The sequence below is a fragment of the Mytilus trossulus genome, chromosome 11 (genome assembly GCF_036588685.1).
Source record: "Mytilus trossulus isolate FHL-02 chromosome 11, PNRI_Mtr1.1.1.hap1, whole genome shotgun sequence".
In the NCBI taxonomy this organism is placed as follows: Eukaryota; Metazoa; Mollusca; class Bivalvia; order Mytilida; family Mytilidae; genus Mytilus; species Mytilus trossulus.
In genome coordinates this window covers 17,565,824-17,591,711 of record NC_086383.1, presented here as the reverse complement: position 1 = coordinate 17,591,711, position 25,888 = coordinate 17,565,824, and positions in this window count along the sequence as shown.

Here is a 25,888-nt window from a genome sequence, read left to right as displayed (position 1 = left end):
AAATATTTATATGATAGTTCTTGAAAAACTGGTCATTATCGTGATATATGGACTGCCCACAAGACAGTGGTATTGACTAAGATAGTGATAATGACTGAGCCGAAGGCGAGGTCATTATCGATGTCGCAGTCAATACCACTGTCCTACGGGCAGTCCATATATCACGATAATGACCAGTTTTTCAAGAACTATTATATTTATTTCATTGAGAAACCATGTTTTAGTAAATTCTCATATATTCAAAACGCCTAAAGCGAACTCGAGAAGTTGTACGATTTCTATAGCAAAGAGTGACGACCAGTCGTAGTAATACTGCCATTCATTTTAGTGCAACTTTAAGTATATAAATTATTAATTGAGTTCTCTTTAATTTTACCATTAACGAAAAAATGTAATTAACAATTCAACAACTTAAATGTAATATTAAAAACGGGAACTTGTTTTATAAAAGGTACATCTTTCTAAACAGAGAAACCACACCCCACCGGTCATTAACAGAGAAACCACGCCCCAACAGTCATTATCAAACGGAAACCACGCCCCAACGGTCAATACCAGACGTAAACCACGCCCCAACGGTCCATATCATGTAAACGTTCATTAATGACCGGTTTTCTGGTCCGTATTGTTCTGTTAATGACCGATGGAATTTATTACTTAAGATTTATGAAAATCATGTGACCCCTTTTTATCCAATAAGAGAATCTTATTCTCAACCGATATGAAATAAATATATATATATATTAAGTAAATTAGATTCATTTTTGTAAGAATTTTTTTTTAATACCATATTTTTTTACTTAAAATAACAATCTTTGTAAGCTGATTATCCAATATATATAAATATAGGATTCACTTATGAATATATGTTAAAATGCTTACCCTTATAACTCTCTCCATAATCTTTACGTAAACAGATGCATGATATATAAATGAAAGATTTATCGTACATTTATTTTTAAAAGTACAATTGTATAAATATAATGCAATATTTCATAATGCTAGTCTTATGTGCGTGTTTTATTTGAAACGATTTTTTTTTAAATTTAAACATGTAAATAGTGACTCAAAGCATGTAATTAATGCATGGTTTCACACTTAGTAAGTTATCGGGTCATTTATAGCTTGTTCGATGTGTGACTATGTTCCTTGTGGACGACCGTACGTTGACATATAATGTGTGACTTGGATGGAGATTTGTTTTATTGGCACTCATATCACATCTTTTTAAATCTAGTCATAGCTATCTTTATACACGAAATATATTTTCAGTTGATGTTACAAGACAATATACGTGTTACCCCTGAGCAATTTGGTTCTTGAACATGGCTACCCGTCTGTCAATCTTTTCTGTCAAGAGTAAACTTACTTACGAAAGTTAAACACCATAATTAATTTAAAATTTATATTCAAAGTGAACAAAAAGGTAACTTGATAGAAAAGTAATGTTTTCGTAGCAGTTCAGTGTATCTGTTTTTCTGTTGTTTTCTTCCTTAATATAGTTGACGTGTTTTTCTTGATTTTGGTTTGTGATATTGTACTGTTTCACAATGAACATTATTTCTCACTGAATCTAAAACAGACACAATATTATTAGCTAGTGAGTGTTTTTTTAGTGTTCAGTCGATTTGTCTCGGAAAGCAAGACGTTCTTCTAATAACTATTCAAAGTTTTGCTTGGCTTTTCCTGCGCATACCTTCATTTTGATCGTAGTTGCATCAATAGTAAAGAACAGTTATTGTATATAATAAAGCCCATTAGTTTGCTCGTTTGCATTGTTTCACATCGTCACTGCGGGGCCTGTTATGGCTTTACTCATTGTTGAAGGCCGCACGGTGACCTAAAGTTGTTAATTTCTGAGTCATTTTGGTCTCTTGAGGAGAGTTGTCTCATTGGCAATCGTACAACATCTTTTTTTTATTTATATATCCATTGATGTTTTTGAGCTTGTGATGTTGTCATTTGATTTATATGTATTCGGTGCTTTACATGTTCTACTCTAGACTATTCTGATGAAGAAAGGTTACAATAGGTCATAAAAAGCTGAATCAGTTCAATTAAATCAAGTTGGCCTAGTGGTATTGACCGATAGAAACAGTACAGGTGGTTTTGTCTCAAAATCCAAATATTAACGAGAAAAAACCAAAATAGGCCTCATAATACTCAAAGATTCTATAAAGAGAATTTAGTTAAAATAAAATTTCGTGATACAAGTACGTTATAAATGAGCAAATAAAGCTACAGTTAATTTTATTTTCAGAATATGTTCCACTAGTGTTACTGTTACCATGATCCATGATTACTTCAGTAAGGCACTGTTGACTTCTATGGAAAACAGGATTTTACCCAACTCTGCTTACACTCATCCCTTGGCTTGAGTTTGAAACCAGTCCACCCGAATGCCCTTACAGCTTTATAATACACTTTACGTGCAGCTGTTCTGCAAGCAAACCTCTTAAATCGTCTATATCGTTCTTTACATTTTTTCTTCATATCATGAAGGAAAAGTTGGTCACAGTAAAGTCTATTTCTAAGGAATTTTATTCCCTGAAAAAAATGTACAATTCATATCCAAATTAACTGTTTAACATGTTTAAAGTCATACGAAACTTCAAATCAAAGATGAATGGTGCATGTGTATTTTAATCTCTTTAATTTTCCGAATTTCAAGGACATTTCATTTTCTTAATTGTTGGCCTCTCGACAATAATTTGACGTTTGTTTTTCCATATCTAGGTACCTCGGCGTGACATTTTTCGTTAAGATCCGTTAATGGCAATATCGCAAGTGCGAAGGAGAAAACCAAATTGTCAGTGAGAATCAACGAAATAAACTAAGTCTTCTTGTGAATGAAATTTTAGTGCTTCCATTTCTTGTTCCAAAATATGCATGTTTCTTTGTTGATTGTTTACATGCATGAAAATGACGTCTAGAAAACATGACCATTAAGGTGGCTCGGACCTTTTTCAGAAGTGCCGTATTTTTAGTTATTTTATTCTTTAAAGAAATTGAATCAAATAAGTCGTAAACAATAGGGGGTGACGGACCTTTTAAGCTCAAAATTTTACTTTAAACAGGTATCTAACAGGGACCATTTTTCAATGAAATGATAGGAAAATTAGAGGTGTTGACATATTTTTATCGGAATTACCAAAAATCGTTCTATGACAATTGGTCCAAAACTGTAATATGAAAAGCTGGAATATAGCTGCAAAGGATGAGCCAAAAAACAACATAGGTCATCGATAAGGAAAAACAAATATTTTGCCTTAACACCCAAATTGTGGCGGGAAAATGGTGAAAATGGGTAAAATGTCATTTTAAACCTTTAACAAATACGGATAATAACGAAAATATTCTATTAGTCACATAACTACAATGATTTCACATTTCTAATCAATCAAAATATATTTTAAAAATTATATCGAATTTACGACAAATACTTTTGTAATTTATGCGTGAAATTATGCGCAGTCGAATAGTCCCGCGCCACCTTAATAAACAGACCGAGTGAAATATAATGTTGCAGATTATACGAAATTGATGCGTAAATGTAGTTATCAAAGGTACTGGGATTATAATTTTTAAGACGCGCGTTTCGTCTACATAACACTCATCGGTGACGCTCAGATAAAAAAAGTTATAAAGCCAAACAATGACAAAGCGAAAGTGCATTGAGGACCCCTAATTAAAAAAAATATGCCATATATGGCTAAGGTAAACTATTCCTGGGATAAGAAAATCCTTAGTTTTTCAAAAATTCAAAGTTTTTTGACAGAAAATTGATTAAAATTACCATATGTTTGATATTCATGTCAACACCGAAGTGCCGACTACTAAGCTTGTGAAAGAAAATCAAATTCTGCTCAGGTTATTATATATACTTGCATTTGTTTCAAAATTGGATTAATATTATCAATTACCAGTCATATGAAATAAATATGGGGTCACTTATTCACGGTTTTCAATTTTGTCCTTGACAGAACTATTTTCAATTCAACTGAAATTTGTCAAAAGTCAAAAGGAGCGACAAAAATCAGACGTTCTTATCCGAGTTTTTCCGGTTATCTCGTTCTGAATTTTATTCTTATCCGATTTGTATCTTTCGCATGTTACAAATTAAAACGACCTAATCTATTTCAACAGCCACCCGATTCTATCAATTGTAATTCGACAGAGATCAGACAGTGGACAGAGAGTGAACCGACGATGACGGAAGATATCCGTAAGAATATTGTCATCCTATTTTTGATAATCAGATACAGTATCCTATCACATTCTAACCGCATTGTTCATGGATTTGTCTCGATTCAGTCGTATTGCGACTGTAAGTGTCTGGACTCTGACGGAGGTATCTTTGCCGATATCATGACTTTTCCTGAACGGTTTCGGTCGAAAAGGTTTGCATCCGGCAAGATCTTGTTGCAATCTGGACTCAATCGGCAAAAAAAGCATTGTTAAATTTCTGGAGATCATGCACGTTCCAGAAGACAACGTCTAAATTTAAAAAAAATGAATACGGTTACGATTTAAATCAGATACAATAGAATCTGTCAATACATGCATGTAGTCACTATTCATGCTATTGTAATCCAACTAGACTAGATCGGCTGAGTTTCGCACGGAACGCACCTCTAACAGTCGATGTTCTAACTCGACTATTTCCGATTCTTATGTTTATGTTACGAAAGTATACGACTTCGTTAACATAATATTAGGAAATTGAAGATCAATGAGGATAGTAATTTGATTGTTTAACTGTTGTGTCATAGCGCTGTCTGATCTCAAACGGAAGACATACTTGGCACTGTATGAACGCCGCGTTAAGGTTAAAACTAGCTATCAAAAGGATATCAATTGCAATTGTTGTTCCTGTATTCATCAATATATTAAAATAATACAGTTAAGACAGCCAATAAGAATAATTAAATCTATATTCCTAATAATGTGATTAGAGCCCGTTTGATGAGTTTTATATATACAAAACGCATGTTTGATGTACTAAATTGTAAACTTGTAATCGTTGAATGTTGGGTCCTCACTGCTCTCCAACTTTATACTTGTTTAACTTTTTTAATACTTTGATCTGAGCGTCACCGATGAGTTATATGTAGACAAGACACGCGTCTGGCGTATCAAATTATAAGTCTGGGAGCTTTGATATCTAATAAAATGTTTACTTACACATATATAACAGATATCGTGACGGTTACAAGCCGGCTCAAACAGTTTTTTATATGGAAACTTTTTGAATATTGGAACGGAACAACCATCAGTGGACAATCGTGGATTTCGCTTGAAGCATCGCACATTTTGAGCTGTTGATAGTTGCAGCCATGAAAGTATGATAATTACTGCACAAGTTAGTCTGTAAATGTAAAAACAAAATGATTAATATGTGAACATATGTTCTGTTTTCCTTCCTTTTAACATGTACAACAGTGGTAGTCATAATATTTGACAAAACCGTTATACCTATATAATTGATGCAAGAACGCCATGTAAAAAGTCAAGCAGGGTCTTTACTGAAAACTCCCCGCAGGTATTACCCTTTCAAAAAATTATTTACCTGATCATATTTAATTGCATGCTTATTCCTGTAGTAACGTTTTAGATCTGCAAAGAGGTTAACGATTTCTTCCTTTTAACTAAATAAAACGTCTATAACTTTCTGCTATAAGCCTGTACAATTAAATTATCCACAACCGTTTGTACTTTCCAGCATTTGTATGCACAATCTTGCATGGTGATAAGGCAATATACATATGAAAAGGATCGTATTATAAAAACTAAAATTATAATGGAAAATGCAATCAAATGACTTCCTGCACAATCCTAACATGAACAGATGTGAGATATTTATATGAAAGATTTACATACATTTATATATAAGACTATTAATTTACAAATATAAAGTAAAATTAAATATGTCACCAACCAATTTAACTTGTCAACTTGTGTTTTAACAAAAATTGTGGTGTCTTTCAATTGTTCAAAAAAGGTTAATTTCGGTACAGTAATTGTTTGGCACACTATATCTCGATATCAAATACCTTACCTTCGACATCACAAGAGCAAATATAGTCACCGCTAATGAAGTTTATAGTTCGTTCTTATGTTGTACTGTTATATCATTGTCCCAGGTTAGGGGAAGGGTTGGGATCCCGCTAACATGTTTAACCCCGCCACATTATTTATGTATGTGCCTGTCCCAAGTCAAGGGCCTGTAATTCAGTGGTTGTCGTTTGTTTATGTGTTACATATTTGTTTTTCGTTCATTTTTTTACATTAATAAGCCAGTTAGTTTTCTCGTTTGAATTGTTTTACATTGTCTTGTCGGGGCCTTTTATAGCTGACTATGCGGTATGGGCTTTGCTCATTGTTGAAGGCCGTACGGTGATCTATAGTTGTTTATGTTTGTGTCATTTTTGTCTTTTGTAGATAGTTGTCTCATTGGCAATCATACCACATCTTCTTTTTTATATTTACGCTGATGAACGCTTCCGTGCTTGAATATATTTTTTCCATGTATTTATAGAACATACTTATTATCATAAACACTGTTGGTACATTTATATTTGTGGATATCAATTGTTTTGTAACATTGTGGTAAATTCATATTTTCTTTGATATTTCATTTCGTGCATATGAAAGTTTAAAAATTAACATAACTTTTCCTAATTAACATTTCTTCACATGTTGTTGATTTTTGCACTTTACTCTACTTCATTTTCTTCTTATGTGGTGTTCTGGTATATCATCATCAGTTGATATGTATGTGTCCGTTGTTATTCTGCCGTTTACATGTTGAAATTTACTATTATATCATTTATTTATGATTTTACATTTATCTATTTTGTATTCTTTCACAGAGTGTTCTCATTTTAGCTGTTAGGTAGAAGATTTGAATCGCCATAAAACCAGGTTCAACCCAGCATTTCTATACATGTATATAATATGCCTATTCCGGAAAATGGCATTTGTAATCTTAGCTCGTTTCCACATATATTGGCGATTTATTTTTACATATTTCTGTTCATCGTTTTTGTTTTTCGTTGATTCTCTCTTAAAATGAAGTATTTTGAACTGATGTTTGAGGGAAAATATGAAGTCATTGACGTTTATTTTTTCACCTGTCACCGAATTCAGACAATCACATGTGTTACATGGCGCAAAGGTAAGCCAAAGGTTTCTGGACCTCCCATCTGGAATATTGATTTCAGGTCGAAACATTATGTATAAAAGGTGTCACATCCGGGGCATGATAAAATATTTAAGATGGACTTACAGGCTTATAGGTAAGAAAACATTAATGATATTGTCAATAATAAGAAATAATTATTGAAAATGAATGCTACTTTTCATTTTACATGAATAGAATTAGATTTTAATGTAGTTTTCTTACAATAGTTACATTTAGTTAAGCTAAGATGTTTTTTTTTCAATTACTGACATTTTCGATAATATTTTATAGGTAACAAAATGTTTGTTTTGTTAAAGTCAGAAAATGAAAAATGATTGCCAATGAAATATTTATTCATCGAAGTTCAAATCAAAATGGATGTAAGCAATTATAGGCAACTGTACGTCTTTCAACAATGAGACAAAAATATCATACCGTATAGTTTACCATTACTCTGATAATCTATTCAATTTAGAAAAACTAAAGGCCTAATTTTAAAGTTTTTGGGACATTTTTGTAGAATTTTGGGTCATCAATGCTTTTCAATTTTGTACTTGTTTGACTTTCTTATTATTTTAATTGATCTGAGCGTCACTGATGATTCTCATGTAGACGAGCGCGCGTCTCGAGTATTGAATTAAAACCTTTGATAACTAATCATGAAATGGATGCATTTTTTTCATATTAATATCACAACAAATGTTTGCTGTGCTTGTTTGCCAAAACTAATTGACGATATATCTATATTACAGAGGGTATGCTGTTTCACTAGTCATCATAACAAGTATACACCATGTACACTTAGCGTTTACAACAGAAAGTGACCGCTGTTTCCTGGCAAATACAGGGTTATCCAGTGGCTGCAGTATCCTTTCAAGAGATCGTTCACGCCACCATGCCAGCGTCATGATATTTGTTACAGTTGTGTAAGTATTAACTGACCAACGGTAAAATTAAATTCATCTTAATTTTGGTTCATCTGCATAATGTAACATTTGTATAATGCCAATGCCAGTTTACAAGACACGTAAATTTTATGTGGTCCACAGTATGAGCACTCGCAACTACTAGTTTTTATAAAAACAAGTAATAATGTTTGGATATAAAACAAAATGCAAACGTTTATTTCTATGATTCTTTTTCAAATGTTTAGACTTTTGAATTACAATAAAGTGAATGGGTTGTTACTTTGCAGGAAGTTCGCTGGTAATGTTTTTTTGAATTTTGTCACATTTTCGAAAACCTATGGTTTTATCCATTTGAATGCCTCAAAAAAAGTTTTCCCATATTTCTTGGTATAAATCTTTTACATGTACATGTATCATTATGAGCCATTTTTAAAAGTCTTATCAAATCGTTTTTTATTTTTTGATATTTTTTTGAGAACTTGTTAATGACTAAGCTATGAAAAAACAAGAGAGAAAAAATTCCAGCAAACATGTAATAGACGATTTATATCTCTTTAACAAGCACATTGACCTATATTTTATTTTTGCTCATTTGGTTCCTTTATTGATCTCCTTTTAATATATACTAGTATTCTGAAAAAAACTTGTTATTTGAAACTAAGTAGCGAACTACCTAAATTAATTAATCCATATGAAGTCATATACTTTCTTACAATGAAACACAGCCTGAAAAAAAATTGTAAGTTAGAAGTGGAAAATAATAAATCCCCTGCGAAACCTTTGCCGAACATACATCTACTGTGACAAGGAAAATGTCAGTCACAATTTTTGAATAATTTGTTTAATTTAGTTTTAAAAAAAATATTCTTCACAGAAAATTCATCACAGAAAAAAAATACGGATTAAAAAATAACAATTTTAAAAATCGTAGACGACCTTGAACTATAAACGCGTTTTGTTTTGAGCGTTTTGTTTTTTTATCAAAATGCGAATGTGTTTCCATTTCTTCAGTTACAATGTAATCAATTAACAAGCTGATTTTTGAAGAAAAAACGAAGTCATTGACTTATAATTTTCAACCTGTATTTGTAACTCGATAAATGAGAATCATGGCACAAGGTTAGCCAAAGGCTTCAAGACGACACCAAATGCCGAATGTAACAAAAGCTGGGTGTCCAGTTGTTTTCTATGATTTTAAAGTCATCATGTTATAACAATAAATCAATAGATATTGCTTGATGTTGTTATTTAGATGATAAGTATATAATCATCGCATGTTATATTGGTCCAGACTCCAAAATTTCAAATTTGGATAGATTGGCGGTCCCAATGAAATTGTGTGCATTTTATCAGAAATTTTTCAGAATTATAAAATACCTGATACCTATTCTAGCGGGAACAAATATTCAATATTCTGTATTCCGTTCGAAACTATTAGTAGTTTCAAATTGTCGAAATATTTAACAATAGGTATTTTGATAAGGTCAACGCAGTCGGTAAAGATGTATTGGAAGTCAATATTGCAAGAGTCATACATTTCAAAACATATGGATAAAATAAAAGATATCTCTCGACTCGATGTACATGTGCTATTTATGTAATGAAATTAGCCATTCAAGTAGAAAAATCAATCTCTAAGTTTATTTTAATGTGAAGTAGCACGTGACTTTCACTGATTGCACAAATTTCAAGCATTTTAGTATAAAAAAAACAACCTAAAGGATGTATTCATAAATTCAAGCAAATATAGGTTATGTACAACAATAAATATTTGCCTAGGCCGCTGCAAGTAGCAAACACAAAAACCAATCTACAAAAATAAAGAAATAAAAATCATTATGCACGTAAATACATATTATGAATCAAATTAAAGATTCTGTTCTAACACACATAATTATTCATAATAATAAAAAAAAAACTCAAGAAAAATACATTAAGTAAGGTGGGAGGGTGGAAAAAAGTAAAAACACAAAAATACTGAACTCCGAGGAAAATTCAAACAGGTAAGTCCAAAATCAAAAGGCAAAAATCAAAAGTCCAAACACATGAAACGAATGGATAACAACTGTCATATTCCTGACTTGCTACAGGCTGCATTACTGCACCAAGGCGAACCTCGAATGACAATATCATAATTTCACACAACCATCAAAAGTATAGCACGAAACTTTTTTAACTGACCTTTTTCAAATATAATGGTCAGTTCTAACTCGACCAATGAAAACCATTTAACCTATTATATACTTTCAACACGTGTATAGTTATAAACAAATACACGTGGTAATGTTAACATACCGGTGTACATAACTTTAGTAAGTGAATATCTAATAGTTAAGGCAAAACGATCTATATCTCAAAAATGAAGTGATTAAAGTAGTTCAAAATACACTTGATGAAAGATTCAAAACAATGATTTTTTTGTTTAATTTAAATTTAGTGTCGTAGCTAATATCATTATTACAATGTTCTTATTTGTTGTATCAAAGACCGCGTTTTTTTATTTTTTTTGCAATCCCGACACTCTAAGGCGTGGTATATTCCAATAACATATGCATTATCTGACACATATATCGTCACACAATTAAAGGATAATACTCCTAGTAAATCAAAATTAAAATTGAGAAATGCGACCTTAAAAATGACAGTAATGTTAAAACACAGATACATATGCAACTGCATAAACAAATTAAAGCAAGATAACAATACATATAAAACGTGTCAATTTTTAGTTATTTGTTGTATTCACTATATAAAAGGGGAATGCCATGTTGTCATTAACCGCAATACCGCAGATTAATTATGATTTACAACATAAGTGTAACGTTTGAGGAGAGAGTTTCTTTTTTAAAGCAATCTGCATTCTCATGAATTCCCTATACGCCTCTCTTCTTATTGCCGTGTTCATTTGTTTATGTGATGCTGACTTCATACAAGAACTTAGGAATAGAGAAAAGCTGTTAATTGCATTCTTTGACTTTATTTTCAACCATATACAATGTACAATGTAGATGGTGTTCTCTATCTAAACAATTCCAAATTTGGTGACCTTGTTGGATGCATCTATCCAGTTGATTTTGAGAGCAAATGTACAAGAGTGACTGTTAAGTTTTCTCATATTTTGACTTACATCAAGATATTGACAATAGAGGTCGATTGAAAACACAATTTGACGCCCAAAAAGATCTGCTCAACCTCCACATTTTGTAATTCCAATTTCTATATAACAATATTCCAGCTGAGTGCATCTTATGGTTACAATTGCGAATATAAATGAGGAATGTGTCCAAGAGACAACAACCATCCGACCATAGCACAGACAGCAGTACAAGGTCAGCAATAGGTCTTCAATGCAGCGTTTACATCTCCACGTTAATATGATACTTCAGAAAATATATTTCCTAGATATAGGTTTGCTAGTCACAAGGAAACTTTTAAACTAAGCGTTATCAGTGGTGAAGTTTTAAACATTTCTTTATTCACTCAATGGACGTCATTACGAGTTGGTCGACCCTCATACAACATTCGTTTTTGCAGATGATAGCGGATATATGTTTAACTACAATCTATTTCCTTTACAAACAATTTGACATACCGATTTATATTAATTACCAGGTTTGTACCAACATGCACAACACGACGGGTTCAACATATGGAGCAAGATCTGCTTATCCTGCCGAAGAACATTCGATCACCACTATTTTTTGTTGGGGATTTTCACAGTCTGTGATATTTTATTGAGTGATTTGTATTATGTTGTTTGTCTGTTGGTCTTTTTTGTTTAAGCCATATCGTTGTTTTTTTCCGTTTATTTCCGACCAATCAGTAAGAATGTCCCTGCATTTGTTTCGCCTCCGATTTTCTTATCCAAGGAATAGATAACCTTAATCGTATTTAGCACAACTTTTTGAAATTTTCGATCCGCAATGCTATTCAACTTTGTACTTATTTGGCTTTATACATATTTTGATATGTGCGTCACTGATAAGTCAGATATACTATTTTATATATCTTTTAACGGATAAGCAAAGCTAGGACATTAAAAGTCAACTTTTTATCGTAGTTTGGTAGTACATAATTTATTATTTTCAAGAAAAAAATGTAGAGGCAGTTATCAAATCAAAGAAGTTTTAAATAAAACAGTTCTTATGTTTATCATTCTTGACTTAGATTGATCTAAAAGTAAGGAGATGTGGTATGACTGTCATTTAGTTTCCGATAAAGATAAATATAAAACTATTATAGTTACCTTCATTCCTGATAGAATCTATCAGTTTCACTTGTCCTTGCTCCTGCAAAATGTCATTTATTCCCAGCATGGTCATATTTCTGATAAAGGCTATAGTCGAGTTTTCGTCAAATGATGTTTTAAAAATATCCTGAATTTGTTCTTGCACAGCATTTTGAATCGTTTCTCTCATAAGTGTTTTGATGTAAACTTAAATTTTTCTGTTGATGGTATTCGTATCTAGCATGGCAACCAGTGGTGCACCCCTGTCGCTTATTGGTGATATAGACAATGGATCTGCATTCCCAAAATCTTTCGTGTCTGTTCCTGATGCTGTTACATATATAAAACCAGTCCAGACCAAACAGAAAAGATGCCTATATTACCATTGCATTTAATTTCCTATAGCACGTCATAATCCCAAGTGATTTTCGAGGTATATTTTTTTATATATCCTTCTCTTTAAGTTACAGCCAATAGTTGTATAAAATAAGAAACAACAGAACTTTCTTCACTTTTAAGAAACAGTTGAAGTCTTTGAGGTTAATGTTTTGTAGTTTAATAAACAAAATCAAACCCTGTTACAGTAGATCAAATGAATATGTCTTAAAGTGTTAAGCAAGTAAGAAAACCCTTGTGTAAACGTTATCTCTTTACATTCTTTACATGCAGATACACAAAATATCGCGATATGTCATGTAGCATGTGTAGTAAACGAAATTGATTGAAGTGTTTGAAACTATGTAGTATTTCCGTCTTTAAAGACAAATTCCTCTATTGTTTATGCGCATATACCAGCGCAACAGCACTATGCCGTCAGCGTTTGAGGACGTCGTGGTTTCCGAGAACTCGAAACGTTGATGAGAGTTATTCCTCCTTGAGCCGATTGAGAGAGTGACAAACATTTTGAGTAGATTTTCCGGGAAGAAAATGAAAATTGTTTTTATACAATAGACATGTTCCAGAATTGGATATCTAAATTAATTATGTGAATTAAGTGTATCTGAAACAAACAACAAAACAGCAAATGATAAAATATATGAATAAAAAGAGAGTCAACTATATATACAGCAAACTAACAACTGTCAAGAAACGAAACAAAAATCTGGATACTCGACAACAAGATGGAGGGGGTAGGACCTTTATCGGGACTCCGGGATCGGGTGTTTTAAGCTCGGGATTTCGGGACCCGGGAATCCTTTTTAACTTTACTTTATTTAAATTCGGGACCTCGGGATTTCGATTTTTTTAAGTCCGGGATTTAGGGATTGGCCAATCTTATTATAATATAAAAATAATTTCCATAATTTGCTACGTGTATGGATTTATCTGTTCTAGTGAGACAATCTCTTTGGTAGCCTAGGTTTTTGATTGTATTTATATTTCCACAAATCATTAAGAAAATACGAAAATCATCAATCATGTCATCAAATTTCAATGTATCTATAGAATTAGAAACCTTACGTACCTATATGGATATGGCAAGTTGCACATACGTATTTCGAATGTGTAAGGCGATTACATTTTTACACAAATATAATATTCAGATTTCTGATAAGCACCAACAAATCAGTAACCCAACAACGCATACGTGTAAAATAAAGTCCATCTAGAGAAGTTAACATTTACGCTTCTAACATTGTAGGTTTTTGTATTTGACCACTCCCGAGTATGATCCAATTTGCCAAATTTTATATTTATGTACTAGGTGCGCAATTTTTATATAAAAAAAAACCATAATCCTGCCTGTGGAAGAATTAAAGAGGAATGCATATGAAAAAAGAATGTGTCCAAAGTACACGGATGCCCAACTCACACTATCATTTTCCATGTTCAATGGACAGTGATATCGGTTAAAATAATCTAATTTGGCATTAAAATTAGAAAGATCATGTCATAAGCAACATGTTTACTAAGTTTCAAGTGATTGGACTTCAGCTTCATCAAAAAACTACCTTGACCAAAAACTTTAACCTGAAACTTGCACTTTCATTTTGTATGTTCAGTGGGTCTTGAAATTGGGATCAAAAGTCAAATTTGGTCTTAAAATTAGAAAGATCATATCATAAGCAACAAGAACTTCAAAAACTACCTTGACCAAAAACTTTAACCTGAAGCGGGACAGACGGACGGACGGACGGACGGACGTACGAACGGACGCACAGAGCATGAAACATAATGCCCCTCTACTAGTCTATCGTAGGTGGGGCATAAACAATCAATAGTTGATTTGAGAAAAAAAGTCGGACTAGGTTCCATTCATAATCACGATATGACAACTGTATGAGTATACTTAGACTGAGTTTCTAGCAATATGACGGAATATTTTGATATAATAGATGCCTATGGATGAATGATGAAAACAGTAGTATGTTAAATAGACCCCGTTAACACTTACACGAAATTGAATCGATCTTTTAAGAACATCTCTCATTTACCATCTTTTTAGAACTTGTGATTTTAATTTAGTATACATTGCAATCCTAAAATAATCGGTCATTTCGTTAAAAAAAAACTCTTAGTAAATAGAATAAGGAAATATTTGGTTCATAAGATGTGCTTCTGCATTTATTAATTATCTTTTTGATTTATATGTCATAAGTCCTTTTAAAAACAAAGAAATGTCAGAATAATTTTACTTATAACGGTCATTTTGTTTGAAGATGAGGAATTTACAGAAAATAATAAAAAAAAAATAATAATGAATAAATACAATTGAAATGAGAGTTTTTAAAATGTGCACCGATTAACACACGTATATTTAGCGAATACGGAACAAATAAGTAACGGTATCAGTCGAGCACTGCAACAGGTCCTGTCCAAGGTCAGGAGCTAGTAATTACGTTGTTGTCGTTAACGTGTTACATATTTGTTTTCAATTTTTTTTTTTTTTTTCATAAATTAAGCCGTTATTTTCTCGTTTGATTTGTTTTTCATTTGTCATTTCTGGACCTTTTATAGCTTTATATGCATTATGAAATTTGCTCATTGTTGAAGGCCGTACGGTGACCTATTATAAATAGTTCCTGTGTCAATTGGTCTCTTGCGGAAATTTGTATTATTTGCTATCATATCTTTATCTATCAGAAAAATGACGCAAAAAAACGACGTATACATTTTTTTTTATCTTCATGTTCTGTCAAATCATTTGAGTATACGGATGAAACTCTGAAATCAGTTACTTATAAGAATATATTAAACTGACCATGCGCAGATTTATTTTGATATCTACATAAAACATTTTGAATTGTAGATCGATTTATCTAAGCGTTTAAACTTAAACAAAAATCAGGGTTGCGTTCAATATCGTAGCGGCTACAAAGGGCTACGTAGATTTATGACTATTTAACATGTAGCTAGCCTAGCTGCTACATAGATATTGATTGCAGCTAGCCTAGCTACTCGTTCATAAGATCAAAATCTATAATATGTAGCCGCTATGATATTGAACGGAACCCGGTTCATAAACAAATCAATCTTTTTAAAACTACATTTGGAAGTGGTATTTTTAAGTCCGATTTTTCCGAGTCATATTTGCATTATCGGCTCCTCGATCTTTATTGTTAGGGGTCTTAGATTTATATTGATTTTAAGTTATTATCATCAAAATAAAAAGGAACAGCATTCTTAACCGCGAAATTAGAATTCATGATATCAAAAGCAAAGGTCTGTGTTGTCTTTCAGATATACTTTGACTGAACTATGAAATGATATAACAAATGTATTCACTATTTTAAGAAGAATTTCTGTTCAACACATAAGCACTATAAATAAGTTGAATAGAAGCATAATCCATTCGCGTGTACATTTGTTCAACGCATTGTTTTCATACCACCGCATTTATATTACGTGTCTGTGAAACTGACTGAAAACTAAGTACTATCACGTGTAAATTAATATGCATTAATAGTAGTTTAAAACAAACAAACAGCATAACAGCAAATAACGAGAACTGTGTTGTCCGTAATTTGTATAGGAATAACGCCCAAAACCGGCGGAACGGCTTTCGACGTTATATTAGAATTGGCGCAATGTATTCCCGCCATTTCAAATTGTTAACCCTTTTGTAGAAATATCTCTTTTTCCATGCCGGTGACCCCATCTTTTTATTTCATGATTTTATCTAGAAATATACAACGTATATTCTGTTGAATACTCATCGAGAAATTATTGGTCAATTTTTTTAAACATCATTCTTTCATAGTTATTTCACAATAAATAAAGGCGGGAAAATTATTATAGCAACTTATCGCTATTATTTTGCCCTCAGAAATTTAGAAGATACTATTGGTAGATCTGAATAGAAGGATTTGTCTTTAAGAACGAATCGCTATGAAAGACCGTATCTCAAAACCGTGATAGCTTTACCTAATTTCAATCATCGTATAGATTATGTTATATGTGATTGTTGTTTCCCTTTTCGTCGAATGGTAAAGATTCCTTGTATATGTAGGATATTCACAATCAAAATAAATAATAATATAGGGTTATTGCATGAATATTGGGGAATATTGTCCCGAGTAGAATTTTATATTGCACGAGCGTGCGAGTGCAATATATGTTCTACGAGGGACAATATTCCCCAATATTCATGCAATAACCCTTTTATTGTATAGCAATATAATATTTGAAAGTAGATCATGGTTTGAATTGAGGTTTTGTCGTCGATGACGTCATGAATTTATTGCACGCTAACTTTTGGTTACTTTCTGTGGGAAATATTATATTGCTATACAATAATAACATTTCTTTTGTTTAAAAACTAAATCTATGGGTTGAACATTGTTAAGGTTTCACTGAATGCATGTCATGTGTTTTAGCTTTACTGATTGTATGCAATTTACCCTAAACCGGAGAGGAAAACTTATCGTGAATAAAAAAAATAAACTTGGATTGGGCTTATGTGTAAAAATAAAAGAATTAAAACGGCATAAACGTTTCAAAAGAGCTTAAGAGTACTTGTACAGTTTGCAACATATTCAAATCACCATAACTTTTTGGGGGTTTGTAAACGGAGACTTTCAGCTCCAGATGTTTAAAGGATTACTTGAAAGAAAATAGCAGTTCAACATGAAGAGGGATTAATCAGCCATTTGGGATCACACCAGCGTTCAGGCCTGATAAGTGAAATCACAAAACAAAGTGATACAGCAACATTACTTTTTTTGAATAGACATATGTGATGCCTGTTATTTTATAAAATATTTTCTGGGAAGGAATCAACATAATATTGTTTCCTATATTAGCCTTATTTAGTACAAGTACCAGGTGCACAAATAAGTTTTTGCTTTCTTTTGATGGTATGCAAATTATACATTTAAACGTCTACTAAACTCCATCACTCTAACCTTATATGACCACTGACAACTCTTTTAGAAAAATGCTGACATTCAATTGTATTGTACAATGCAAAACGATACGACTAAGGAACAAGCATAATGATCTCGTTAAAAAAAGAGGATTGTTGTTCCTATTTGTAATATCAGTTCATTATCTGCTAATTAAAAATATACGGTTTGTGGAAAGGAAGTGGGAGTATCGTTACTTGCTGCAATCATATTCGTTTGCTGAAACAAAAAATGGTCTCTGATTCTGACGATCATAATATTCTACTGCCTCAATTTGGAATTGATGTTGTCATCTTTTGCTGCATTGGCTTAAAATGAACTGATAAATAAATGCAGACCTTCAGGACCCACTAGTCTAGTTATATAGCTTAAACTAAAAACTTTTGACCATAAATACTAATGCAACTGCAGATTAAGCTGAGGTTCATATTTATTTTAAAATCCAGAAAGTGCATCTGTTAATTGACATGTGTATACCAAATATATGACCATAATCAAAAATTGTACGCGATATTACCATTCTAGATAAAGTCAAACGATCTATCGTCATCACAATATTCATATATTCAAAACTTAGGCATTTTAAAACGCTTTTGACTTGAGGCTCTAAAGAGTGTGCATTTTAAACAAAGGATACACATTATAAACAAGAATAGAATTCATACCAAAATTATGTTTTTGTGATGATGATGTGTTTGTCCATCTTACTTTCCTGATTTCAATTCTGGTTTATAGTGAAGTTCGTGTTATTTTTTAATTATTATTTATAACTGTTGGTGTAAACGTCCGTTGGTTTTGCCAGTCTTTGTTTACTCATTGGCTTTGATTGTTATTGTTTCTGAACATTCTTGCTGTTTACAATTTTCACTATCTATACTAGTCGACAAAAGAAACGATTCACGACTTTTTTTTCAAATTTCAAAATGAAGTTTTCCGTTTACAGGACCAATATTGAAAACAGTAATATTTAATAACCATGGAAATATAACTGTGTTCAGAAAAAAATTTAGTTTTGCTTTCATGACTTCATTTGGCTTAATTAAATTTTTTTGACAAATTTTCATAAAACGACAATTTTAAAATACATAAGTTCCAACTAATGATGCCAATCTCTCATTTTAAGGTTAAGACCATGTTTGCCATTTTTTCTTTTAAATCGCACAATTTCTTTGCTTATTTGTAAAGTAAAGTCCGGCCCACAAGAAATCGTTAAAATGAATACAAACCCATTGATTTACCATAAACAGTATGTGTAAAGTAAGATTTAAAAAAACCGGTAACAATCTTAAAACTTATCCGAAGGTTCCAAATTAACAGTTTGTTGGTTTTTTGTTCTAAAGTATTGATTTGAAACGCAAACATTTTTTTCTTATTTACATTTTTTGAGATTTCAAAAATCACTTTTTTTACCCGATTTCAAAAAAACAATATTTCCACCCATGAATTACAATATGAGCATAACTTGATTAGCATATCAAATATTTTAAAACAAATATGAAAATTCATTTAGTACTAAGAAAATTGTGTGTCGATTTTTATCCAACTTTCCGCAAAATTAATGTCTACCCTATGATCGTTTACACGGAATTTTGATACTCTCGACAGGTTTTGATTTTCATTTAATTTGTGCATATATTGCAAATAAAAGCTCTTTAAAAAAGTGTATCTCATTTTGTTTAACATTTAATATTTGTTTAATGAATTTTGTTCCAAAGTCTTGTAACGTTTCTATTGTTGACTAGTATATAATGAACTTCAATCAGTAGTTTCGAAGGAAAATATTATGTAACAGTTTACAAAAATCTACATAATTTACGAAAAATGTTAAGAATTTACTGTAAAGGGAAATAACTCCTTAGGGGTTAATTGACCGTTTAGGTCACGTTGACTTATTTGCAGATCTTTCATTGCTTCACATTATTGCTGTTTACAGTGTATCTCTATCTAAGATAATATTTAAGATACTAACCAAAAACTGCATTTTTTTCTTAAAATTACCAATTCAGAGGCAGCAACCCAACAACGGATTGTCTGATGTGTATGACAATTTCAGGGCAGTTAGATCATGGCTTAGTGAATATTTATTTTAAGTCAGATTTGCTCTAAAATGCTTTGGTTTCAGAAAAATAAGCCAAAATCTACATTTTAGGTGTAATACCACCATTGATTTTTCCCTATTAGTCTTTGTTAAATTGACACTTTAAAAAAAATTGTACAGTATTTACCTTTATTTCAACCAAAGAAATACTTTGCATGAATAAAGTTTAATCCTTTCCAGTGCTACAGTGAACATTTCACACTACATTTCATTGCATATAAGAAAGTAACCTGCACCGGAAGTAAACAACCGAATTTTTACCAGATTATTTACTGGTTACCTGCTTTGGTAACTATGTAACCTTAACTTTCAAAATATTTTATAAGACCATCAAATAAAAAAAGAATGATGCTTTCAGACACCCAACATACATGTTTATGACTCAGAAAAATTTAAGTGCATTGAAATGCAGGGTTAATTTTCTACAACTGTCAAATTCAAGGGAATATTTTTTTAGACCTACTTTCGTATGCAACCGGATGTGGCTTATCATGATTTGGTGGTATTACACCTAAAGAACACCTAATTGTCAAATAAACTTAATGTAATTTTTTTCCCTCCAATTGCAAGTTATTTCAAGCATAAATGCCAAGTTTTGTCTCAGTCAGATCTATAGTTTCAGAGAAAACCACTATAATGTAAGGCCATATCCTACGGCGATTTCAGTCTAATTTCTTCAAAAAATCCTTATTTCAGTGTATCATTATAAAATGCAGTTTTGACTTATATCTGATCATATACTCATGATCTAAGCATTCAAACAATTAAATAAGATACAAAAGACAACTTTAAGATGATATACAATTTTATTGCACCTTTTAGAGTTTATTTGAAGGTCTGTTTTGGTCTGTTTTTGGTCCATTTTTCCTTCTTATTTCTTTTTTTATCAAAACTTGGTATCTTTTGCCTAAAAAATAAAACAAATGTAATTATTTTCCCAAAAGAAATGAAAGACATGTAATGTCAAATCAATAATTAAAGTGTTTTAGCTGAAAGAACTGTCTCTATAAATGTTAACAGTCTCCACCGAAGTTTCTATAAGCCCTTATGTGTAACTTGAGATTTTGGTCTGTTCCCCGAGTATGACAAATAACGGTTCCCTTTCAGTCAACAATTTATTGTTACTGATATCAATGTCATTTCATTTATTTATTGCAGTATATTTCTAATAGATTTACACCAAAAAAAGTCCACCTTCTTGTATTTTACATTAGAAAATGGGGAGAAAGAGTAATAAAAAATACATCAAAATGGTTTAAAAAAGGGTTATGTCCCTTTGAATGCGGGTAAAAAAATAAATTGGTAAGAATTATAAAATTTAGGTATGTGAGACTGGATCCTGATATATATGTATAAATCCAAGGCAAGTGTTTAGATGATATTTTGTCGGTGCAAAATACAGACGGCACAATGGCAAATTGTAAACTTTTGCGGCCAAAAAAAAAAATGACATTAGTTGATACATACCTGAATGCTAAAGTGTCATTTGCAGACCAGTTCACATATAAGATTTTTCAACAGAATGCTTGTCACATCATGGTTAACACTGAAATGAAAAATCACATGTTGTATAAACAAAACTGTAAGGGTGATTTAAAATTTGACACAGAGGCTTACGTAAAATGGTGATTTGCATGGCAAGCTATAAGAAAAGTCTCAATGTAATATATGTATGTTGATTCAAAAGTGTATTTCATAAATTATATCATATGAAGAAAAATAGGACTTCTCTTTTAAACCATTATTGTTTTACCATTTTAAATCAAACAGTCTTGGTAGGATTTGTGTTTTCGACACCTTGTTGGGTGTGTACCACGACAAACTTGGCGGTCTTGGTTAATATGAGGCGGCTCGAAAGACAAGTGCTCAGGGTTAATGCATCTCTTCTGGTGACAAAGATGAGACACATGAAATTCATCTGATATGTCAAATTTCTCAGTGTGCAACATGTATGCAAATCTGTGACAATACAAGGTTCTTTTTTTTCTGTCCCAAGGAAACCTAACTCTATACACTGAATACAGCCTTGTCTGTCCACCCTTTTGACTTAGCAAACATCCGTAAACCCCCATTTCAATGCAATTTTCCCTCAAACGTGATTTCTGTGTCTCAATCCATTCGGAATAGTCCATTTTTACAACGTATGAACTAGTTTAGTAATAATTTTTAAAAATGAAAGTACAATAAGGTCACGAGTGCACGTGTTGTTTCCCTAAATAGGTGTAATACCACCATTGATTTTTCCCTATTAGTCTTTGTTAAATTGGCACTTTTAAAAAAATTGTACAGTATTTACCTTTATTTCAACCAAAGAAATACTTTGCATGAATAAAGTTTAATCCTTTCCAGTGCTACAGTGAACATTTCACACTACATGTCATTGCATATAAGAAAGTAACCTGCACCGGAAGTAAACAACCAAATTTTTACCAGATTATTTACTGGTTACCTGCTTTGGTAACTATGTAACCTTAACTTTCAAAATATTTTATAAGACCATCAAATAAAAAAAGAATGATGCTTTCAGACACCCAACATACATGTTTATGACTCAGAAAAATTTAAGTGCATTGAAATGCAGGGTTAATTTTCTACAACTGTCAAATTCAAGGGAATATTTTTTTAGACCTACTTTCGTATGCAACCGGATGTGGCTTATCATGATTTGGTGGTATTACACCTAAAGAACACCTAATTGTCAAATAAACTTAATGTAATTTTTTTCCCTACAATTGCAAGTTATTTCAAGCATAAATGCCAAGTTTTGTCTCAGTCAGATCTATAGTTTCAGAGAAAACCACTATAATGTAAGGCCATATCCTACGGCGATTTCAGTCTAATTTCTTCAAAAAATCCTTATTTCAGTGTATCATTATAAAATGCAGTTTTGACTTATATCTGATCATATACTCATGATCTAAGCATTCAAACAATTAAATAAGATACAAAAGACAACTTTAAGATGATATACAATTTTATTGCACCTTTTAGAGTTCATTTGAAGGTCTGTTTTGGTCTGTTTTTGGTCCATTTTTCCTTCTTCCTTCTTTTTTCATCAAAACTTGGTATCTTTTGCCTAAAAAATAAAACAAAAGTAATTATTTTCCCAAAAGAAATGAAAGACATGTAATGTCAAATCAATAATTATAGTGTTTTAGCTGAAAGAACTGTCTCTATAAATGTTAACAGTCTCCACCGAAGTTTCTATAAGCCCTTATGTGTAACTTGAGATTTTGGTCTGTTCCCCGAGTATGACAAATAACGGTTCCCTTTCAGTCAACAATTTATTGTTACTGATATCAATGTCATTTCATTTATTTATTGCAGTATATTTCTAATAGATTTACACCAAAAAAAGTCCACCTTCTTGTATTTTACATTAGAAAATGGGGAGAAAGAGTAATAAAAAATACATCAAAAAGGTTTAAAAAAGGGTTATGTCCCTTTGAATGCGGGTAAAAAAATAAATTGGTAAGAATTATAAAATTTAGGTATGTGAGACTGGATCCTGATATATATGTATAAATCCAAGGCAAGTGTTTAGATGATATTTTGTCGGTGCAAAATACAGACGGCACAATGGCAAATTGTAAACTTTTGCGGCCAAAAAAAAAAAATGACATTAGTTGATACATACCTGAATGCTAAAGTGTCATTTGCAGACCAGTTCACATATAAGATTTTTCAACAGAATGCTTGTCACATCATGGTTAACACTGAAATGAAAAATCACATGTTGTATAAACAAAACTGTAAGGGTGATTTAAAATTTGACACAGAGGCTTACGTAAAATGGTGATTTGCATGGCAAGCTATAAGAAAAGTCTCAATGTAATATATGTATGTTGATTCAAAAGTGTATTTCATAAATTATAGCATATGAAGAAAAATAGGACTTCTCTTTTAAACCATTATTGTTTTACCATTTTAAATCAAACAGTCTTGGTAGGATTTGTGTTTTCGACACCTTGTTGGGTGTGTACCACGACAAACTTGGCGGTCTTGGTTAATATGAGGCGGCTCGAAAGACAAGTGCTCAGGGTTAATGCATCTCTTCTGGTGACAAAGATGAGACACATGAAATTCATCTGATATGTCAAATTTCTCAGTGTGCAACATGTATGCAAATCTGTGACAATACAAGGTTCTTTTTTTTCTGTCCCAAGGAAACCTAACTCTATACACTGAATACAGCCTTGTCTGTCCACCCTTTTGACTTAGCAAACATCCGTAAACCCCCATTTCAATGCAATTTTCCCTCAAACGTGATTTCTGTGTCTCAATCCATTCGGAATAGTCCATTTTTACAACGTATGAACTAGTTTAGTAATAATTTTTAAAAATGAAAGTACAATAAGGTCACGAGTGCACGTGTTGTTTCCCTAAATAGGTGTAATACCACCATTGATTTTTCCCTATTAGTCTTTGTTAAATTGGCACTTTAAAAAAAAATGTACAGTATTTACCTTTATTTCAACCAAAGAAATACTTTGCATGAATAAAGTTTAATCCTTTCCAGTGCTACAGTGAAAATTTCACACTACATGTCATTGCATATAAGAAAGAAACCTGCACCGGAAGTAAACAACCAAATTTTTACCAGATTATTTACTGGTTACCTGCTTTGGTAACTATGTAACCTTAACTTTCCAAAATATTTTATAAGACCATCAAATAAAAAAAGAATGATGCTTTCAGACACCCAACATACATGTTTATGACTCAGAAAAATTTAAGTGCATTGAAATGCAGGGTTAATTTTCTACAACTGTCAAATTCAAGGGAATATTTTTTTAGACCTACTTTCGTATGCAACCGGATGTGGCTTATCATGATTTGGTGGTATTACACCTTTACCTCTATATTTTATTTTTATCAATGGTAGCCATTTTGGTTGATTGGCCGGGTCATAGGAAACATTTTTAAACTAGCTACCTGATGAAGATTGTGGCCAAGTTTGGTTAAATTTAGCCGAGTAGTCTCAGAGGAGAAAGTTTTTGTAAAAGTTTGCGTGCGACGGACGACGGACTCCACCTAATGAAAAAAACTCACTTGGCTCTTTGGATCAGATGATTTATAAAAAAGATTCAGAAAATTTTTCTAGATAGCTTTAAAAAAATTCTTACGTGTACATCAGTTCATCATGACGTTCATTGAATTTTAACTAATACGTTTGGCATTTTATAGATACTGAAAACATTATATAATGTGTCTACTTTCTTATATATCTATCATCAAATCGTATTCCAACAGCTTGAATTGACGTTCTAAAACATAGATAACTATATTATTTTATATAAGATTAAAAAAAAAGTTTGATAAGTTTTTCATACAGTGCATTACTGCAAATTGACTGAATTCCTTACAACTTATTATAATGAACTAAATGTCAAGGTAAACAACTAAGTCATATCTATGAAATATAAAAAGTACTGATCTTAAAACCTTATATTAGAGTCTTTATGTGTTTTTTCTTTACTGAAATACATGTATGTCGAAAGTAATATGTTTTTATGTGAACAAATAAACCAAGGGGCATTTATAGTCAATCAGCAACGACTGCTCGAAAATCATTTTTTTTAAAGTCATACAAAAATATTTGGTCTTTGCAAGGATAAAACATTAACAGATAAATAAACAAATTGTCTCAACGCTATATGACGTTGAATGTAGCAACTATATCTGACGATACATAATTATTTGTTTAGTATAGTAATTTGCAATTTTGCCTCAAAACTTAAAATGAAAAATAGGTTTCCTATTTACATAACTTTCAATTTTTCGAAAAACAAAGGATTTTCTTATCCGAGAAATAAATTACCTCAGCCGTATTTGGCACAACTGTTTGGAACTTTTGGTCTTCAATGCTCTTCAACTTTGTACATGCTTGACTTTATAACTATTTTGATTTGAGCGTCACTGATGAGTCTTATGTAAACGAAACGCGCGTCTGGTGTATTAAATAATCCTGGTACCTTTGATAACTAATAACTGACTAACAGATCTCCATAGTTTCGAATTTCCACTCCTTAACCTCATATAACTAATCTATGCATTCCAAAAAAAACAAGTAGATCAACACAAATGAACTGAAAATCTTTAAATCCAGTGCAAGTTGAGGCATGC